At 39.7% G+C, this 23,127-nt stretch overlaps 1 long non-coding RNA gene across 1 annotated transcript; it reads left to right on the forward strand.

The window, feature by feature from the left end:
* Positions 1–251: 251 nt before the first annotated feature.
* Positions 252–9,741, forward strand: LOC108729381 (uncharacterized). Its single transcript, XR_001936924.1, has 3 exons — positions 252–264; positions 599–602; positions 9,672–9,741. It is a non-coding gene; the product is annotated as an uncharacterized lncRNA (long non-coding RNA).
* Positions 9,742–23,127: the final 13,386 nt, after the last annotated feature.

Genomic DNA, 23,127 nt, shown 5'->3' on the forward strand with positions numbered 1-23,127 from the left:
CTTAGATCATTAAAATAATTACGTATATAGGACACTTAAGCTGATTGCTAAAATGTCAAAACTTTTTGCAATATTTATCATGCTTAAGCGTTTTACATAATTATTGTTTAACAAAATTATTTTCAGATCTGAATCTAGCTAAATTTTTAGGTATTTCAGCAAAACCGTTCTTTACATGTAGAATTTAAAATTTTATATGTATATATATAACATTTTATAAATTATATGTATATATAACATTTTATAAACTATATTTTAATACATGTATTGCGAATAATATATAAACACAGATGCATAAATTATATAATAAAAATAATTGATATAATAGAAGTAAATTATAATTCATAGTTTTTAGGCGAAAGGTGTATTTAAAAACTACACGGACATATATTATTTAATTTGTATTTATAAATTCAAAGTTAATTAAAGTGTTAATTAAAGATAACATTCGCATATAGTATGAAACTCGAATAACGTTAAGTCACAGATAAAAGGAATCTAATCTTATTGAACAGTGTTAAACCGGGTTTTTTGTACAGAATCCGTAGGTAACGAAAGACTAATCCACGCAAACAGAGCAAAACAATCGCGCGCGGAGAGAAGTCACAATGCCGCGAATTAAAAACGTATCGCGGTGGATAAAGAGCGAATCCTTTGAGGGCGAGATGCGTAAGAAACTGGGAATAAAAAAAAAGGAGGAAACTTAAACAATAGACCGATTTAAACCGAGTTATCCAACGAGGATCTCCGGTACATTGCCAGCCACGAATCTCGTTACGGATGCTCAGCGTCCGGTTTCTACCGCGCTCGCGACATGAAATTTATAAAAGATTTTCCACAGGAGATTTAATCTTCGGGCTTAATCGAAAAGTAAGCATAAGATCGAAAGATCCACAAGAAGACGCGGGGAATTCGCGAGAGAGAGAAAAAGAATAGAGATAGGAAAAAGAGAGAGAGAGAGAGAGAGAGAGAGAGAGAGAGAGAGAGATATGCGTTCGATAAAGTCCGCGGAATGGATTCGTCCGCAGTGTCGCCGTAAGGAGGAAAGTCCGCCGCTCGAGTCGGCGGGCGAGCGGAAACTCAAGAATGCGGAGAAGCGAAATAAAAGGACTCTAAGTCCAAAGGAGGATGCTGAGCTTCAGTCTGAGAGGGATGAGATCGAGGCGAAGAAGGAGGACGACGATCAGGACGGGAGAAAGAGCCGCGCGAGAGAGACAGAAAGACAGAAGAAGAAAGATAGAGAGTAAGAAGGGAAGAAAGAAAGAGAGGCGAGAGAGTGTAAAAGGATGAGGTGCGGGTATAAGAAGGAGAGAGACGCCGAGGATGCTGAAGAACAAGAAGAAGGGGGAGGGGGGGGGGTCAGAGGAGGTGGGATGGCCTAAGGTAGCGAGAGTGGAATACTGGAATGCGCTCCCAGAGGCCATTTCAGTTCGATGTCCTCCGTTCGCTCTCCTGTCTTGCCCACTCCAACCATCTTCCTCCTTCCCATCCCCCTCTCTTTCTCTCTATCTATCTTCTTTTCTCTCTGTCTCGCCGCTTTGCGTCTCTTCATGGCCTGGTGCGATCTGCCTGTCCCTCTTTCTCTCTCCCTCGCGTCTTCCTATTTGTACATCCGTCTCTCTTTCTCTTTTTCCTCCGCGTTCCTTTCGCGAAGCTACGCAGCATCTTTCACCTAGAGCTTAGACGATCCTTGGCCATTAATCCAAGGATCCACTACGGCCTACGGGGTCCCTACTGCTCCTTCTTCGCGACATCCGCACGCTGCTTGCTTGCCCGCCGGTTTGCCTTCTTACCTGCCTGCTTGCCTGCCTGCTTGCCTGCGCCGGTCATCGGCTTCGCTTCGCTTCGCTTCGCAGGACCACCTCGACGATCCAGACGCGTCGTCTTTCGGGTATGCGACGACATTCCCGGTCATTGGTCCGACGCGAGTTTTCGCAAGTACCGCCGTAATTCGTTCGTGCGTTGCCGTCCTTTCGGCGCGTATTGCTCGTACGTCTCCGAGAGCTCACGAGCTAAATATATGTACATGCTTTTATAATACGCATTAATTCTATTTGCACGCGCGCACACAGCACATTTTTTTAAATATATGTGCGAAAATCTCTCTTGATTCTTTTCCAAGCGTTTTGTTATCTCTTTAACGTGTTATCTCTTTAAATTTTAATTAATATCATTATAAGTCAAGAATAAATAAAAGCTAAAACTATGATCATTAATTATAATATATGTACATATATTACAAACAAGTCAGGAGGAAATAAATGTTAAAATTACAAGAGTTAAAAGAAATTTCAAAAATCTTCGAAGATAATTCAAAGCAATGAGACGGGACGTCTAGTAATCCCAAGTTCCCCAGCTCAGAGACCTTCCGATCGATCGGTAATCGGCATTCTCACGGTATTAGCCTCTCGCTGATCCCAACAAGTATTCTTTCTATGTAATATAAGTTTGCTCTCTCAATGCTCGCCCGTGACTTCGTCGAAAAATCGCCAGAGGTTTATCATGTCGGCGACACGTGTCGCGCTCGCGGTACCACCAGTCATTTCGTACGTGCGTGTACGTGTGTACGTTGCATGTGCAAACGGGGATAAGGTACGCGCGGTCGTACCTTATCCCCTGGAGTATTGTTACCACGCTAGAGCTATCACTACGTGCGGATTGTGCCTGCGGTGTCAGCAGCGTCGAGTCGCGATAAAATAAGAAAAAAGAAAAGGAAGAAAAGAGCATTGACTTCATGAAGCGATGAAGCGTTGTGGATTCGCTCTTCTCCGCTTGGACAAACCCGCAAACTACCACTTGTGCTAGGACGCATCAGTTTCCCAAACGCCTTTTCGTTTTATCGACAGACTCTCTGAGTAATTCCGTGCGGATGTTCTTTCAGCTAACACCAAGCACACAAATGGTACATGAATTACAAGTCGTTGAAAGGAAATTCTTCTTTGATCACTTTTAAATGGTAATTAACTCTTAGATTACTAATCGCGCGCATTAGTCTACTAGATTGCATTCTAATTAACATATTAATCTGTAAGATTAATAGTCATTAAGCCTAGATTAAGTAACCTTAATGTTTATTTAATTTTATTTCAAGGTTTTAAGAGTTTAACTTTTTTTAAAATATTTTTTAATGCAATATTGAAAGAGTGATTTACTTATCGAGATAACTAATCTTGAATATATCTGTTACTCTAACGTATAATGAATTTCCATGACGTTGTCTCGAAATCATTTGTCATCAAATTTATAGTCGAACGTTTTTTGAATATCATCTTAATATTAGATTAGCTTATAACAAAGGAGTGTCTTTAGTGCAAAAGTTTAACGCAGGGTAATCTATTACGACAATGACGTAAACGAACAAGCTGATTGTACAAAGCGCGATGGCGATAACCACACAATAGGAATTCCATTCTTGTCGATCTTCATTTACGTCAATAGTTTCCTTGGTTGGCATACGTACGTCGAAGTGTCATAACCGACGTACGATAGCGATAATGGTATGTATATCGCTCGCGGTGGACAAGAGCCAAAGGAGGAAGCGCTTATCAATGCATTTTCGAAGTCGTCCGTTTTACGTGCTCGCGTCACGAAAGATATCACGAGGAAGTAGATAAAGGAATTTTTACGCAAGTGAAATCGAAATAAACAAATTTCCCTGAACGACAAGCAGTTAAAAGACACGGCATTTACATTTACATTCGCCTGGCCAATGCCACACGGGCAAAACGAGGAAGTTGTAACATTTCTCAATTTGTTTAAACCGCATATATTAAGATACGACGCGTAGAGCTCACGTAGGCAACAGGGCAGCGAGAGAGAAACGAGAAACGTCGCCCAAGGTTGCCTGGAATTAGCGCCGCGAGTCTTAAAAATAGTTCAGGGAATTTCCTAATTAGGCGCGACGATAATTGAAGTCATCTCGCCGAAGTAGTCTCGCAGATGGGGAACGAAGATTTCTCTACGGGAAGATAAAACAATAGGAATAATCCAAGCAGAACAAAAAGTCGTCACGACATCAAAATGTTCTCAAAATGATTATTAAAAGTCATTTTATGACCACGATTCTCATTTTAACGTCATTTTAACGTGACCTGTTGTTCTGCTTGGGAACATACGGCAAGAAAGTTGAAGCGAAGTTGAGTTACTACTCGCTAATCTCTCACGGGCCGCTCGGTCAAAGACCATCGGCGGCTATGAAAAATCGCACTACCACTTGGCCTTGAAATATTTCATGTGCGATCGCCACCTACGTATGCGTGTCCTGCGAGTACACGTGCGGATCCGCGACGGCGGCACGCGTGTTTATATGCGTACGCGAATGCATCGGTATGAGGAGGCATCAGCCTTGGTGCAGCCGGCAGCCTTGATCTCCAGCAGCGGTTCGTTAGCTGAGCTAATGGCCAAGCGGGTTATTAGGATACTACCGCGAATTTATCGATATCGAAACGCGCGATACTTGTCGACGATGCACGAATGAAGACGTAATATTGGAGAAGATATGCGTGTGGACCGAGAGTTAGCAAGTCTGGCTTTATTTTTCACAAAAAATCTGATATTAGTATTTTATTTTATGTCGAAGTGAAATTAAGTTGGATTAGTAACTTAAATGCACAAATTTTATTAACATTTTATGAACGAAGCTTCGATTTTTGATTCAAGAGATAAACAGAATTTAAATGTTTATCTCTTTTTATAAATTAATGAAAGCTAATTTCGGGTAATTTATATTTATAAAATATATACACTTATCTCAAGTGATATTTAAATCTGTGGAATATTTCATATAGCGTATAATATTTGAAAGAATTCCTGATAAAAATTCGCAATCCTCGGTTTCCGTATTCATCCATAAAATGTAAAAAAATGTATCTCCGCGACTGAATTTTGCGGAAAGCAGTTCGTACTGTGACTATTCTTAGCAATCCTGTTAGGAATAATTAAACGAAAAAAATAACAGGCCGGATTTAAGTGACATTGCGAAAATCATACATTGACGTAAATAATTCATTTGTAGCACGTGGAAACTTAGTATATCGCGAAACCGGTTTCTCGCATTATTCCCGCGTTGTTTATCTCACGATAATTATGTACGGAACCAGTTGTCGTGCCGATGGAAGTCGAGATCGTCTCGAATTCCTGCAGACCGATCATCTGCCCGCGTTTGAGTAGTTTATGTTTGCGGGATCGAAAATTTAACGCGAACGAGGGAGGACGGTTATGATACGTCGTCGACGATGAAGTCCCCCCAATGCGATAACTTGAATAATTTATTTACTGGCAAGTGCACGAAAACGATTATGTATACGTTGAAATTCGTCGGAATTCGAACAGGTGGACGAGTATCGCTGTTAATCCGATGGCATTTAGTCAACTTGTTAATGAACGGAGACACATGTATTATGCGGTCCGCCAAGGACGACTTCAAAAGCATCGGGACTGCTACCGCGTAGCATGTTATGTTGTTATCAAGTCGATTGAGAAGATCTTTGTATCCTTGATCTCTCCCAATACCAAAGACAGGGAATATCAAAACGAGCCGAAGACGATGCTGAAAATTATCCGATCTGTCCATCGTATGAATCTTTATCGGATTGTCGATCTAATAAAGTGCATTATTTAAAGAATTCTTTTCGTATGCAATTAATGATACTATAAATATTTATTGATGATAAATAAGCATCAAAAACGCATCGATATGTTTATTCTAATATTTACAAATGAATTTAAATTGATTTTTTTGTCGTATATATATATATATATATAAATACTAATGAGAATAATAATTATTGTTGTTAAGAACTAATAATAGTTATTTATGATAATAATAATGACTATTATTAGTTCGATAGAAATTAATTATACTCATTATAATTATAATGGTTTTAATTATTAATAATAATGTTTCATTCTAAAAACTGATCTATAATCACATTGATCTCTTCTGTGACAGCCCTTTCCATTAAATTTCTTTCGAGCTACAAGTGATCTGATCCTCTGCACGTCGCGTCGACGATAGTCACCTGCATCTCACGATCTCAACTAATTATAGTGACAACCTGATAAAGAGACGCTTAGTACCGCCATTATGCTCGCGGCGTAGCTTTCTATCACGCTTTCTATTCACGGAGAGAAATATCAAAATCACCGATCGAGGTTTGTTTACTTATTCGATTCGACAGTCGATTAATTCACCCAGAACTTTCCGATACATTTCTTAATTAAGAAAAAAAAACCAAAAATATATTAATATAATTAGGAACACAGTTACAATGAAAGTTGATGCTTGCTAAATTATTTGCTTATTGCTTCAGTTAAATTACTATTCATTGCTTTTCCAATAATTAGTCTCTCAATCTGAAGGTAATTAATAATCCAGATTTAATTAGCGTAAGTACTCTACACCGTAACTCTACCGAGATTTCAATGAGACAAGTTATTACCCCAACGAAATAAGGTATCCCCGAATTTTTAATTACGACTCAAGTACGATACTAAGACGAACATTTATAATCGAGAATGTACGAGGTCCGAGTGAGTCAATGCGGTAGACTTTAGGAACGTTGAAATTTTATCCGTTGGGAATGGGACAGTAATGAAGCATACATATTTAGCGATAATGGAATTGGCAGCGAAACTGTCGCCGCCGCCGCCGCCGCGACGCGTCGCACCGGTTACGTAAGACCGCCGCGACAGGAAAGGCTGAAAGGAAAGAGCGAGGACGCCTCTCTGGCGAATGAGGAAGAATTATAGTTCTTGGACCAGCGCACAAAGGTGTCGTAGCGCGAGAGTAAAAAGCCGAGTGCCGATAAGCCAAGTTGGCAGAGTCCGAATCGCGCGGGGCTAAAAAAGCAGAAAGATATCACCCTCTTCCCGCAACAGGGGGAGGAAAGAGATAGATAGAAAAAGAAGGGAGATGAGAGCGAGAGAGAGGAAGGGAGCTGGAGTGATATCATAATTCCTAGCGTTTCAAGATTGCTACTCTCCAAGAGGAGCCGGCTCCTCTCCATGGACGCAATAATACATCGGACGTAAGGAAAGAAAAAAAATACTCCTGGCACGGCCGCAGGAGACATCAGGTATTCGTTTGACTCGATCGAGAATGCGGATACGAAGCTCCGGAGTAAACAGTCGCCGCAAACTAATTCAATTGCGTTACGCGGTTATGCTAATCGAGCTATTAACGAATGCGGAAGGGGCGGTCGTATATCAATTTCACGTTTCCGATCGATGATAACCGCCAAGAGTTAACGTCGCCGCGCCGGTAGTATCCACGCTCGCTTATCTCATTTACCTTGGTGAAATCAATGGTATGCAAAACTTGCGATCGTCCGCAATAGGAATTTTTTCCCCGCTGATTGCACTTAATTACCATTACATTTTTATGCGCTCGTCGATTAACACATTCGCTACCGACTGTCTTATACCCGTAGCGTCTACTTCTCATCTAGTGGATCAGCACACATATGTGACACACACGAGACTAGAAAAAAAAAAACCTGTGGCCTGTCAGTCGATTTTTCAGCCTTGATAGTGAATGTGTCTGAATCTGATAATATGTAGGGATTTTGCAAATAGAAAAAAGAAAGGAAAAAATTAATTCGTAAACAAGACATGCCATGTAATGCGATACTTTATATGATAAACATCTTTATCTGATACTTATTATACAAAAGCGAGCGTGCTTCTCTAATGAAAACCAGACTATTTAACATCTGGATGCTCGACACGCGCGCGCGTTCCTTTTGTCGGGGATTCTCTATCAATATTCCAAAATAGCTTATCTGCAAGTCGATAGCCGTTATTATTATGCGCGAAATAGATTCACGTGGACCGAAATTCTGCGGACGATAAATTCGACTCGGCTCAGCCCCAGAGAGTCGTCGATATAGCTTCGACTGTGCGTCCCTTTCGCTTCCACGATTTTACAAGCGTCTTGCGCTCGCTCAATTAGGCCACTTCGGTGCAGCGCATATGCTATATCGAACGGCTTTAACGGCCTTTATAATCTTATCGCTCGTTAAATGAAAGAAAGGAAACCAAACGCGGCCAAGTTGGAAACAACCATCGACAATGTAAGGAAGCAATCATGCCCACGAAGCTTGCCTCGTTTGCCTTTAAGATCGATCGTACCCTTTTCGAATGTCGGTCATCGATCGAGAGAGATCCAAATGTATTCTTCTCAATCGCGTACGCTCCGTTAGACTCCACTCCCCCTATTGTCCGAATAAATCATCGGCGTGCTAACGAGTGCGATAGAAAGATAAATCGCGTGTTGTTTCCCTTTCCACCGAATAAACCGGGGATCGTATATTATCGTTCATGCGCGAACGAAGCGTCTTTGAAGGATAAACGACACGCTATTACGTCGTCTTTCTTTTATAGTATCAAAAATCAATCCGTCTCGTTTACTCGAGACTCTCTCTCTCTCTCTCTCTCTCTCTCTCTCTCTCTCTCTCGAAAAATTCGAGCGCGCACATGCGATTGCGCGGGTTATTTTAAGGGGATGCTGGAGTGACCAAATTATCATATTACAGTCGTATAAAAATCTTCGAATTGACTGAACGGAATAAAAAATCCTTTTAAGGGATTAAAGAAAACGCAAAATTAGGAGGTGGTGCAGTGGATTTTATATTATACTAAAATCGAAAGAATGTTAAAAAATTTTCTAACTTTTTCGATTTTAGTATAATATAAAATCCACTGCACCACCTCCTAATTTTGCGTTTTCTTTAATCCCTTAAAAGGATTTTTTATTCCGTTCAGTCAATTCGAAGATTTTTATACGACTGTAATGTAATAATTTGGTCACTCCAGCATCCCTTTAATACACGTAGAATAAAAAATGGAAGAGGAGGAAAAGAGAAAGAACGGGCCTTATATATCCTTTATTCGCGCCGGATTACGAAATCAACGTATGCCGTTCCGAGGTCAGTAGACAGAGAAGCGAGGTGTGACTCATGCGTGCACGCGTGTATCTCGTGAACCGCGTGTCTCAGATTCTGGGACCCGGCGCGGGCGCTCTCGAAGAGCACTGTCGATTGTCCGAAGTGGTGAGCGACGACGTCGCGTTCGGGCGCGTTGCACTCGAGGAACGGCAACACGAGTCGACTATGCATCCTCGCATTCCTCTCTCACGCTGCGGCGGCGGCCAGGGCCGGCGGCCCACACACAACTATCAAACATTAGAGGGGGCCCCCGATGGCCACCGCGCTCGTATAAGGCCTGTCTCGCCTCCGTGGGCCCCTCCTGTCCCACCCTATACTGGTCCCCATCCTTCCTGCACCACCCTCCGGCCCCGCGGCGGATCATACGTACGGATACATCGATGAAGAAGAACGAGAAAGAACGATAGATAGAAAGAGAGAAAGAGAGAGAGAAAAGAGAGAAAAGAGAATACGTGTACCTTGATACGGCCCCAGTCGGCCGACCGGCCTGGTTGGACCCAGGTTCCTGCTGGACCCTCGTCCCTGCGTTCCGAGAAGTCGCAGACTGCAACGAGGAAAGTGCCAACTCCGTTGCAGACACAAAAGAGGTGGCTGTCCACGCCGCCCATCGTGACGTAGCTAGTTTTGCAACAAAGTATGCGCACAATATTTTTCTTCTGAGTTACGTGGCAGTTTTTGTTCGACTCGATACTCATGAAATCCGAAGAAGCAACGGCGTACACAGAGAAAAAGATTTCTTTGGATTTAATAAATTTTATTGTAGCCAAATAAACTTGTTATTTGGAATGGTCTAAACAAACCAATGTTTAAATTTGAAACAATGTATATCAATTTGAGACAATGTATCTTTGTCTTAAATATATTATTTGTTTGAACAGACAATGTCTATCTTCGGCATTCGCGTGATCAAATTATACGATACAAACGTAATTGATATAGCACACAGCACTGCTTATTTAATCTTATTGTTAGACGTCTAAAGCCATTGTTTCTGTAATTTCGGTCAAAAAATGTAATGGTTCTAAGAAAATAATTATTTGCATGGGATAATCTATCAATATATTTTGCCATTTTCAAATAAATTTGTTTCATTGTTTGTATTTATTGTAACCAAATAATATATTATTTGATTGAAAGATATCACTTCAAATAATAATGTTATTTCTGTCAAATAATAAAGGTTTCTTGAATGAAACAATTTTTATTCAAACAAATAATATTTCGTACAAGCATATGTTAGCATTTGAAACGAATTTTAATCAAATAAATAGGAATACCAAATCCAAAGAAACCTTTTTCTCTATATATGGTGAGATCAAGTTATAAATTCAATAGAAGAACGTTAATCATTAATAAATAATTGGCGTGCAAATTGCTTGAACTAGAAATTGTAAGATTTACACAAAAATATTAGCATCAAAATCCGACTGAATATGGATGGACTGAATATCTTCTTCGTTTATTTTTGTTGAATGTTTAGTCGATTTTTATTTATTTGTTAATCATTAGCTAATTAACATTAAAACCTATCTCTTTAGGAAAAAAATCTATCTCTTGACTACAACAAAAAATATTTCAAATTTCACGTTTGTAAAAGTTCTATTTCGTAATCATATAGAGCTTGAACAATTTAAGTCATGTGATATTTGAAACGTTTTCCTCGTTTTCTTCGAGATTACTTGTAACATTTCCTTTAATAATTTATAGCGACGTATATCTATGTAGTTTGTGTCAATACCTTATATATCATGTAACGATTGGATGAAAATTATTCGTGCGGCACTAACGATGAGAGAAAGCACATGAAATACGTTCAAAGATCGTACGACAAAGACGAGGAAAGCCTAGAAGAAAATTAGTAGGTAATTTAGTATATTTGAGTTCTTGGAACGAGGAATCGAACGAATGAAAAGCGATTCTTCGTCGATTGTAAAAACATTAAGCAACGTCAATTGACGCGCGCGCGATAGAACAGGTAGGACAGGTCACAGGTCACAGAACTGGGCAGGGCAGGGTAGGGCAAAACAGGAGTGACTATCGTAGCCTATACTGCGATTCATTAGTTAAATAATGCCTGCACGACCCGGTCATCGGCCGGAGACCGCTGCTGTTGTTCAACAGACCTCCACCGTCGACCAGGTCGACCAGTTTTCGCGAGACACAACCGCGAATAAAACAAAAGCCAGGCCGGCGTTACACGGACATAGCGGATTGTTCAGTCAAACCAGCTGGTTGTTATTCGCTCGGAGATTAAACAAAAGTTATGATCTCGTTCGGAGATTATGGGTGGTTATTATTCGTCGGCGTAAAGGAACCCGGCTGTATAGGCATTTCCATCCCGTGAATCTGAAATACGGTGTTGTTGCATATATACCCGAAAGTGGGTTGCACATTGTCAGATTTAAATCCTGTTTCGCGATAGCCTACATCGGCTATTAGACGGGCCCCTCTCTCAGGTAGACAGGTATACCGCACAGTTGCGGGAACAATGGACGGTTAAACGAGAACGTAAACACCGGCTTTTCGAAGAGATCAAACGTGGCCTCGACGAAGCTGTTCTTCGATAAGAGATTTTTCGACCGCGATAAAGTCCGACAGTTGGTGTAACAGCAATCACCTCATTCACGCATCTCCACCTTCCGCCGTAGAGACGTATTAGCATATAGTTTTCCAGGATGATGAACAACATATAATTATGTGTTCAAAATTATAATCTTTTATTTTGCGTTATATATTGTTAACCTTCTGAGGACCGGCATGTTTTTGATCGACTTTTTTATTTTTAGGGCTAGAACTTTTTTGTCAATATCATGGGGTTGAGTGGCGAAAAAGATGGCGCCATTGTCGAGTCCCTAAAGAGACCTCCAGAGGTTAAATATTGAAGAATCAAATTTAAACCGATTCTTTATGTAGCATTTTCTTATTTTTAACTTCCAAATGTATCAAAATGTATTGTTTTAATATAAAACATGTGAAAACATGTTAAAAAACTAACCATATCAAGTTTACCCATTTCTACTTTGAATTATTTCAACATAAACAACGTTTAAACTGACGCACTTAATAAATAATAAATTAAATGAGTTAAATTAATGTTTACATTTCTTGAGTTAGATTGTTTATCTCCGTTGCTTTAATTAAATTAATGACGTTGAGTAGGAGTATAGTAACGACTTATAAAAGTAATTAAAAATAACGCAAATCGCGGGTATAATGTATAGAAATTTGTTCATTGAGGATCTCAAACGAGAGCTGAAACGTATGCTTATTATTTTGTGCATCTTTATGTATCTGTCGTGAATTAAAGTTTGTTTTTTTATTAAGTTGATTGCGCTCTCTGCTGAGAGTGAATAATTTAACATTATGAATCTAACGGTGTACATGTTTACATACGTTTTAATTGCTAAATTTCTGATAGAATATAGAATCAAGTGTAATTTAGTACGAATGTCCTAAATTCATCTCTGCTCCGGCTCAACAGCCGGGGGATAGTCGACCCGGTTGGTGCGTTCGTTAACTTAAATCGGGTCCCCCGATAATTCGCGTCAGACAGGTCTGGCCGGAGCTGCTGGGCCTGGCGCGCGAGTTGAACAATGGAAAGGGCTGAATGAGTGCATGAACGCCGCCGCTGATTCTCTGATCGGATTTCGGCGGTGAGAGGGAGGAGAAAGAGGGAGTTCCTTGACTCGTTGGCGCGGCAGACTAAGTCCGGAGGCTGGCTGGTCGATCTAAATACTGTGGTAGATACGATCGCACGTCCCGCAGAGAGATTCTACGCTATGTATCTATCCGGTTGCATGCACTCGCTACTTCCGACGTAACGATAACTCGGACGATAGCTAACGATGCCGCCTAAGAATCGACGATTGGCCGAACAGATTTTGCCAGGGCACTCGTGTAACCGGTATAGATGCGGCGCAACTTTAACATCTGGGAAATTATGTTATTTACTGCAGTACTTTTCGCAGATGTTCTACCGAAGGCTGTGACTCTGTTAGTCTTTTGCGGTTCTACGTCGAGGATTAACGGATCGACCAGTTACTTCTTGACCGGTCCAGTAGGAGCCGCCTCGTCTTTTCGCCGTTACCGAAAGGGTTGGGCGTCCATAGCGAGTTAACGCGGTTTCGATACCCGAAGTCCGGTGAGATCCAACAAAAACCGCCGAGTGCGATGACTCGACGCAAGAAGCCCGTTTCTCCCGTTAAGCGTGCTGCACGGTTTATTACCGCGCCGTTCTATTTACGGCATTGCAATATTGCGCGTATGCTACCGCCGCAGCCTCGCGTAGATACGTTCGAAAAAGCGGATACAGCCAAGAACGTAATCGCCGAGTCAAGAATAAAAGCAGGAAGTGCTTCATTCCTATGTAAATCCGTAGACGGCGCCGTGAGTACACACCTCCCAGACTTCCTTTCACTACATAGACAATGTGATGATAGCTGGGAGGAGTAGCCACAGCGTGTGCACTCGCGATTAAACATTAGATTTGAGAGCGACTCGATGGCAGTCCTCTTTTCCTTTCGACTCTCGATCGAGTCGATGACCAGAAAAAGGAGGCAACGGTAGACAACTAAAAAAAAGATCTCGCACTCTCGACAACAAAACAGCGTTTCTCCCCCGAGTATGAATATGATCGACGATGGCTCGGCTCGTGGGTGACTTTCTCGAAGCTTTCTCGACTCCGATCCAAACGACGGGCGGCTATATCGGCGATGAGGAAAGATTACCGAGGAAAGTACTCGCCATCGTGCTAAGGTCACTTAGGTAGACGGAGAACACGCGTGCGCGTATGAGTGCTACCACGAAGTCAATCGCCTCCCCTTGAATAGTGAACGGTGACTTTCACGAGGAGACTCTCGAAAGCTCGAGCAACGCGCGATTCTTGAATACAGGGCTGTTCGGAAACAATTGACTGCTTCTTCGACCAGTCTGAAGTCGAATCTTCTTTCTTAAATTGCGGATGAAACGAGAATTCCAAGAATTTTAGGATGTCTTGTAAAAATCGTAAAATAATCAGATTGTTTATAGATTATATAGAGTTGCTTTTACTTGCAAAATTGTTACCTTGAATCGACCGTTAAAAGATCTTGGTTAGTTTAATATAATCCTTGAGATTATAATAGATTACAAAAATTTTTTCTTTCTATAATTTTAATTAATTTTCTTTTGATAGAAATTTGATAGAAATAAATTCTGATAAAAATGTAGAATAAAAAAATTTTAATTTCTAAATATCTAATGTATCGAAATATTATCAGGAGAACACGGTAGTGTCTTACGCCATGGATTAAGTATTATTTTACCCATATTGTATTTTGAATCATTAAAGACACATCCATAACTTTATGTTTGTTCTAGCAACAAAACAAACGATTGCACACGATAGTATCATCAAGTTTTTTTACGACGCGATAATGAGCTCTAAATGTCTAATGTATCGAAGTATTATCAGGAAACACGGTAGTGTATCGCGTCATAACAAATTTTATTACATTGAATTAATTATTATTACATTAAATTAATCATTAAAGAATCTCAGTTAATTAATCTTTGAGATTATAATAGATTACAAAAATTTTCTTTTCATAGTTTCAATTTATTTTCCTCTCATAAAATTTGATAGAACTTGAATAAATTCTGATATAAATCAACTGGAGGCTTAAATTTTACAATATATCAACTTCAACTCTTTTTTCTGTTTTAGAATCTGTAGATAAAAAGCACCCAGTTACAGCGCACGTTGAAGAAAAAAAAATTAATGTAAGCTAGAGGAAAGTGTCAAATTTCCTATTTATTTTATGTTCGTCAGTAGATTGTCTGTCGCAACCGTATAAAGCCTTATCCGTTTACCGTTTAAATATTTACGAAGTTCTCATACAGCGAAATGATAATTAAGTCGTTGCAATCATATCCCGAAGAATGATATATAAACGTAATGATGTATAGAGAGAAAAACGTTTCGAATGTTTAACGATGTAACGATGCAAAGATTAATCGCCGTACGCGACACGTGAGACTCGCGCAAACTTCGATAAATTTTACGAGGACTTCCGTATGGATGTGCCATTATTCGTATTCGAGGATCCACGGTAAAAAATTATTCAAGTCGTCGCCATGTACTAAAAGTGTCGTTTTGACAATTATTATTGACTGATGTTCAGCCGACTTATTTATTATTGTTCTCTGGCTATTTCTCTTTTTTTTTTGCATGTTTGTTACGTCCGATCGTTTCGGTCGATTTTATGAATGGCGAGGTTCTCCTTAGCGACTATAAAATGAAAATTTATAACCGCGATTCGCAGTTAACCACCCGGCTGCGGATTTCCGTCTGCGCATTAAAATGGCATTCGGTAATGAGACAAAAAGAGAATTCGGAGACAGGTTAGTGGACATCTTTTATATTTTATCGCGCTTTCCTCCTCACCTCGTTCATCGTTCTGCCATATTCAGCGATAATGCACGATTTTCTGGTACGTGTTGCATTCCGGCGTGGGTCATCAAACTCGACGACACGTCATCGAAAACGATAGTCCAAAGAATTCGCGGAGATTTCACACACACGTTCGTTTACATCGAAAAAGCCATTGTACTTTTTGCACGGCCATTAATCCCACGTTTCTCCGAAGTTTTTGGTTGATTCCAGTAATTCTGATCGAATTCGTTCGATTAAATTGGTATCGTAATCAAGTAAAATTTTAATTAAAAATTTGTTACAAATGTACGACTTGTGATATTTATTTAAGATTCATTATATTTCATGTTCTCTGTATTTTTTATATTTTATATTGCATATACAAGTAAACTCTACTTGTACATCATCCATTTGTTTGTTATCTACATTTACTCATAAGCTGCTTGCATATTTAACGTCAAAGTTCATTCCGGTGAGGCGATACGAAGAGACGCTTAAAGGCAGCCCCTTTAAAAGTACGCCAAACACCAGGATGTTAATCGCCGTTGCGATAGTGGTAGATCTACCTGCGCGGGAGGAAGTCACGTTGGCAGTTCGCGATAAGACCCCGCGCGCCGTAAGAGGCAGCCGCGTTATAATAGAAAGCACACAGTCGGCCACCGTGTAATGGAGCATAAAGCTGGCTTACGTGCACGATTTGTGCGAAACTCGATAGGAGGCGGTTCGCACGATCCACGAAACTGGATCGGATGTGTATCGAGGCGCGAGGAAACAACGGTGGCCGGCCGTTTTGCTGGTCGCACGGAAAGAAGCAAGAAAAGAGACGATCTTATCGGACCCGCCGATACGGATCGCGAATCCGTATTGATCGACGGATAATTGGATCGTGCCGCTCGCGGATGACCAATCACCGGCGAAAGTGGATGAATCGGCAAACATCAGCTTCCTTTGAGCGCGGTATTATTTCGCCCGGTGCTCAGTTTCGCCATTACTCTCTTGTAAGGAGAAACAAGCCTTGACCACTCGCCTGATCGCGACACCGCCTTTGATCGAAATTATCTGACGGATCCACAAGTACTGTATTTCAAAGTGTTACTTGATAGCAATGTGCCTAATCAAACATGTGTAAAAATCAAATATTGTCACTTTTTACTATTATAATTAACAAGGGAACACAATCAAATGTTTTTTGACGATTTTAAGCTTTAAGGATATATTAAAATATAGAAAAAAAAATATAAAACACTTTTGTCAATGCTACACGTTAAGGGATGCAACTCTTCTTTGGAATATCAGTTTTTTTTTCTAAATGAATATCTGAACTGTTAAAGGTATTAGAAAATATTTTAAATGGAAATTAAATAGTTTCAAGAGTGCAATAAGAATAAACATTTTTTAAAACAAATTTTTATTTATAAAAATTTATTTGTAAAAAGAAAGAAATAAAAAAAATTGTAAAGGAGAGTTTTACCCTCTTAATGATTAAGCACTTATAAAAAAAAGTGTGACTTTTATTTTTGTTTATATTTTAACATATTTAAAACTTACCTATTAAAATCGGAGGACACTTGATTATGTTTCCGTACTTTAGCATTACACGAGATTTTAGAATTTTTAGAATCGTAACAAATGCTGCGATAAAATGTAGCTATTTGATATTAGACATTTTTATAAATTTTCTTTATTCTTCAAAATTGAGTTAGGTATGTTTATAAATTTATAAACAATAAAAAATTCTTATTTATACATTTTCTTCATTCCCAAAAGAAAACGGTTTATCCGTTTATCTAATGTGCTCGTAATCAGTTCTAATGTACTCAATTAATTGAAATTAATCTTAATCTCCAACGCGCTGAATAATTCCTAACTATCCGTGCTTTGCTATTAAAACAAATCCTATTTTTCTTAATTTGTCCTTTCTTATCGATGATCCCAGGATACCCAATATGTACTTTAGGCCGTGTTTTTCGTAACCTATTTCCGACTCCCTAGCTCGTGGTTCTTAATTACAAAGAGCACGGTAAGCATCGACCGACTCATCCTGTATCTGAAAACTGAGGCAAGCACGGTCATCCCCGATATCTTAATTCACTTCCGTCGATTGGACCAAGTGAGATCCTTAGGTTTCCGTGGCGGCCATCAAAGAATCGGCGAACGGCCCACATGAACTTCCTATATTTCTTTCTCTCTCTCTTTCTCTCTTTCTTTCTCTCTCTCCCTCTACTTCCTCATGATCCGTTAATCGGTGACGCATGGGTTCCAGCCCGAAATCCGGTATGATTCACGAAATCATCCCCCGCGTATATGTGACCACGCTATAGTTCGATGACCTTACGACAGCGATCACCTGCCTAATTGCCAATGTCAGATTCCGTCCCTTCTTTTCTGCTCTATCTATTTATCTTTATTTTCGCTTGTTCTATTTCCGCAATCCTCGAAAAGATACGGAAACCTAATTACTCATTTATTATTAATTAGGTCTCGTTACACTGAGAGAAAAAATTGTAATTGCAATTATCATTTATATAACTATAATTTAATTATATAATAGTCATTTCTACTATATATTTTTTAGTAGAATTATAAATATAATTTTTATTACTATAATATTGTAGCATTAATAATATAAAAATAAAGCTCTCAACCAATTATTATTTTACCATGTAATTATAACTCAAATACTAATTTTTTCTTTTTCTCTTAATTATTATTTTTCTCTTAATACTTATTTATTAAGAAAACATATAGAAACTGTAAAATAAAAATATTTCAAATATTTCTGTTGCTGGAAAATTATTTTATTGAGAGGCAATCATTTTGCCAAGTATTATTGCTTTACTAAAAATCTCGAATTATCGTGGACAAGATTGTATAAATGCAGGAAACATGGACGGGGAGGAGGACGACCGATTCAATTTTAATGCCAGGGTCGAAATCCAATGACATTACTGATTTAACATGCTAGCTGATGGATCCACCAAAGCGTGTCGTTGGAGGCCACGTGTAGCGTTAGCATATATTGTAAATGTAACATATATGAATTATCGCGTTTTCCTTTGCTGCATTAAAACAATTAATTTTGTCAATAGTTTCTGCCTTTCGCGGTGCTACACGACTCGATGCAATTTTTTAAGCCCTGTGTCCATAATATTATAAGTTGTTCCGATATTATAAATTGCTCCGAGATCTCGGAGGAAGAATTGATTAATCGCATTGGTCAATTGATCGAATTGTTTAACAATAATTTGTTAATTCTTTCTCCTTCTGAGATTTTAAAGCAATTTCTAGTATTGTGGACCTAAAATTTTAAATTTATAATACCAAATTATATCCAATTTGAATTTTTTAAAATTATTTTTATATTTTATATATTATTATTTGAATAGGCCGCCTCTATACCTACTCAATGTGTCGTTAATTTAATTGAAACAATGAAGTTAAACAATTTAATTTAAGAAATATATCAAATTTGATTCTTCAGTTTTAATATAGACGTCAGTTACTTTGAAAAATTAAACAGTTCAATTACAGAAATGGATTAATTTATATTTTGACATACATAAAAGTTACATGCGATAAAACGTTTTATCTTATATTTAACTTAAGAGATTGCTTCTTTGATATTTAACAGTGTAGGATCTAAAGTCAAACGGATCACCCGAGGACGCCAATAGTTTTATGCGCAATTCTCGCGTTCGACAACGATGCGTCTATTCCGCTCGCGTTAACCGACACCATTCACCGCGTGTTCTTAATTAATTTGCGCTTTCAATTCGCGCACGCGAAGGATCGCTCGTTGAGTTCAGTTCATAATTGGCGCGGCACGAGCGTAATTAACGTATACGTGAGTGTAATTTTGCATACGGTAAGCTGTACTTAACCTTTATCTGGTCCTTATCGCGCTGTTTACGACACGCTAATTGCTCTTAGCTAAATTAAGCTCTGCAATACGGAAATAAGTATAAAATATCGCGCTGTGTATTTTCGTGACTCACGTCGACAAGTAGTGGCCTATTTTCGCTCGGAAGGGTAACGCTATGCTGTTATTCGAACTAATTGCTTTATTTATTTATTCGGAGGGTGAAATCCCTTCTATGAAGATTAATCTACTACTCTTGTGCTCTTTGACTACGATCTCTTAATTCCTTCCTTTCTTTTTATTTCTGTATTTACTTTTTATTTTTTATTATGATCATTTATATCGATTACCGAAATATATATCGTGGCAGAGTTCAGCTACGAATTAATCGAGTTAGACACGTGCCTTTTTTTTCTTCAACATGACGCCAAACTGATCGAACGCGATTCTCGCTCGGGAACGATCCATGTAAAGTTAGATACGCCTAAGCCACGCGAAGTAGAAGAAGAAGGAGAAGAAAGGAGCCTCTGACCGACCGGTGCACCTTGCATCCGGATACTCGGGCGCAGGTGCATCCTCCTCCGGCGTTTACTCGCTCGCTCGCGGTATCTCCATGAAGTGGAGACGATCGAGCGAGTTCAGGCCGTGGCAGCCTCGAGGTCAGTTCATACATGTATATGTGTGTATCAAGTGCACGGTCGGCTGTAGTTCGATGTAGATACATTGACGGCGGTCTGATCTTGAGGCTGTGCGCGTCGAGAAAAACGGTGAAGGAGCGAAGAACAGACGATGACGAGAGAAGGAGAGAAAGAGAGAGAGAGAAACGAAAGGAAATAGAGGGAAAAGATGCTAAAGAAGGCTAGCTCGAGCTAGCGACCTTCTAAGGCCGCGTCGAGCAAATGCTCGCCGCTCTCCTCACCTTTTTCCACTCACTTCTGCCTCTATCTGCGATCTATCTACCTCTCCCTCCTCCCTTCCTCTCCCGTCACACCTTTCCCCGACGTCGTCGCCATTCCGATCTCCTCGCTTCTCCTCGCGCAGCGCAGATACTTCTTACCTCGTTGGCGATGAAAGGTATCGTCGCAGCTCTTGTGCGAAGTGAAGTCTTCTGCAAAGTATAGAGAGAAAGAGAGAAGAGGATAGAACCCCTCTCCCCCCATATCTTCCGCAATAGTTTTTCGCGAGCGAGCGAGTTCAAAGAGACGCTCTCGATCGTCCTCAAGAGATGGATCTTCGCTAAGGTGTACCACCCATCAGCAGCGCGAGACGCGCATTTATGGTCTTTAGCTGCTCTTTTTATGAGTGACATCCGAGATGGCGGAAGATTCTATATTTAGCTGACGATGATTCGACGAATTCCGTGAGCGAACGCGTACATCGTTCTTTCGCGGAACGAACGTGGACAGATACACCTCGTCGTCGTTGTTCTCGTCGCCGTCATCGTCGCCGTCGTCGTTGTCGTCGTTGTCGTCATTGGCAACTCACATGCAACTCGGTTTCTCTTCCTGCGGCCAGCGGAAAGTAAAAGTGAGCGAACGCAAACCACAGCGTATGTTTAATCGGAATTTATGCGCCTGTTGTCGGCAAGAATTGCGCTCCGTGCCGGGCTCCGCAAGTATAGGAAACGCACATTCTAGAAATGATTGTTTAATAATATTCTTGTTGTACATTCTCGTCGGACGTACAAGGTGAGCCGGTGTGAAAGGTGATTGCAACGCGGATACATTTTTCTTTTTTATCTATTCGCTTCCAGCGCTTTCAAGCGATATACTCGCATTTGGTGCCGATAACGCGAGCGAAATTCTTGTGAGATTCTTGCCATGCACAGCTGTTCGCTGCCTTCTATCTACCGATTCATAGAGTTGATTCGAAACCAGAATCTTTAGATATGTTAATCGCTATTTTATTCCTGCATGAAATGTAGGAATAAATTTTATTGCTACAAGAGTGATATATATATTTTTTTAGAAAAAACATACATATACATATATATATATTTTGTTTATCCCTCCCTATAAACTCTCTTTAAACAAATTTTGATTATCAATTTTATTTCTTCTCAAGGATCATTGATTGAGAGTAATCATGTCTAGCTGTCATAATTATATCAATCGATATATCAGCACAAATGTAAGAATATGAGACTGAAATAAATTTATGAGCATTGCTGATTTTCTGCTTTCACTTATCGAGTATCGTATTTGCTATAAATACATTCTTAAAAATATAAGTATGTATATTAGTGAGAATTACAAGGTATACACAAGAAATATTATATCATTTGGTTTATATATAGAATTTATTTTTAATAGAATTGATACGGAACTGGTACAGAAGGAAAATAGAAGGATACACTCTTAGAAATATAAGTGTTATTTTCATGCTGATTATATATACAGATTATATTTAATTATCTAATTTTTAGGCTTAGAATTTTTAATCTGAAAATTTTTTACATTTATATTTTTATGAATGTATTGTATGTTTTTTTTCTTCGGTCTATCTATTTTATTATTGCCCATTACCGATCAATATATCAGCGATCTATTACCTTGTATCGTCGTCGGAAAGGACGTTCTCCAGCGGTTAAGACACGAAGACCTCGCCGAGGATTTGTGCCACTCATCGCGATGACCGAAGGAATCGCGCGCGGTGACCCGGCGCAACTTTATTACTATTATTACCCGATGATGCATCAAACGGCGACGATCTTTACTTTGTGTGGCCGAGGGGGAAACTTCGCGTCTCGAACTTTACGTTGTGAAGTTTAATTTCTCGTGCGGGATTTCTCTCGCGGAGCGCTCACGCCGTCTTCGCGGCGAATCTTTGGACGTGCAAGAGCGTGCTGTCAATAGCCTTGTTTATCGTTAATCGCACGGAGAGGACGATTTTGCTGAAGGATTCAAAAATTTAGCCAGATGCAGATCTGAAAACGTTAAAATTTTTTTACATTCTAATAATCAGTTTGAATGTCCTACCTAAAAATTTGGATAGTCTAATAAAATTATTTTCAGATCTATCTAAATTTTTTTAGTATCTAGCTAAATTTTTGAATCCTTCAGTGAAATCGTTCTCTCTGTCAGTGTCGCTAATGTCGATTAATATAAACTTAATTAAATTATGTTCTTGGATTGTAGACTTAATTGACATTGCTGCAACTGCTCATTGTCTTAATATTTATGTCAGATATATCGAATCTCAGGTGGAATTGGATGTTCTCAACTTTACGACAATAATCTCCGTGATAATTGACCTCAGATCTTAACGCTACTGTTATCTTTCGTACCGATGTTGACGAAGAAAGAGATTATCGTCGCAATTTAATATCAGATTCGTTCGACGCGCCACTTAGCGTCTTAAACTCGAGGAGGATTCTAAGGAGTTTTATCACTATCATTATCGATCAGATCGATCAGTTGATCGGATACCCGCATTCTTGCCTCGTTGCCTACTATACAAAGCGAAAGACCTCGCTTTTCGACGAGGCGCTTAATTTTCTCCGAAATTTACCTGGCGCCTCCATCTTCGACGGTTCCGTAGACTCAAAGCCGGGCGGAGAACCTAGCAATTTCCTTTACCACCGCTATATATCAATGCGCGAAATTCGTGGAAACCGTGAATCTATATTGTGCGAGATTGTGGATGCCCGCTGATCAAAGGGCGCCCCGCGAAAGTACGCACGATCTCGTGTGCAATCCCGTTCCGTCTCTCTCATCGCTCTCGCTAGGCACACGGTTAGGGCAGTCTAGCGACTTTATTACTATCATCAACTATCAATATATAAATTGCTGGATATTGTGCATCCGTAATGGCCGGCGATACCGACGGTCCCGGCGAGGGCGTTTTAAGCCACTTTGTTCGGGCGATCATAAACTCGGCAGAGAACGTTTTTAACGGTGTTATTACTATCA

Source organism: Mycetomoellerius zeteki, unplaced genomic scaffold, assembly GCF_001594055.1.
Source record: "Mycetomoellerius zeteki isolate Tzet28-1 unplaced genomic scaffold, Tzet1.0 scaffold73, whole genome shotgun sequence".
NCBI lineage: Eukaryota > Metazoa > Arthropoda > Insecta > Hymenoptera > Formicidae > Mycetomoellerius > Mycetomoellerius zeteki.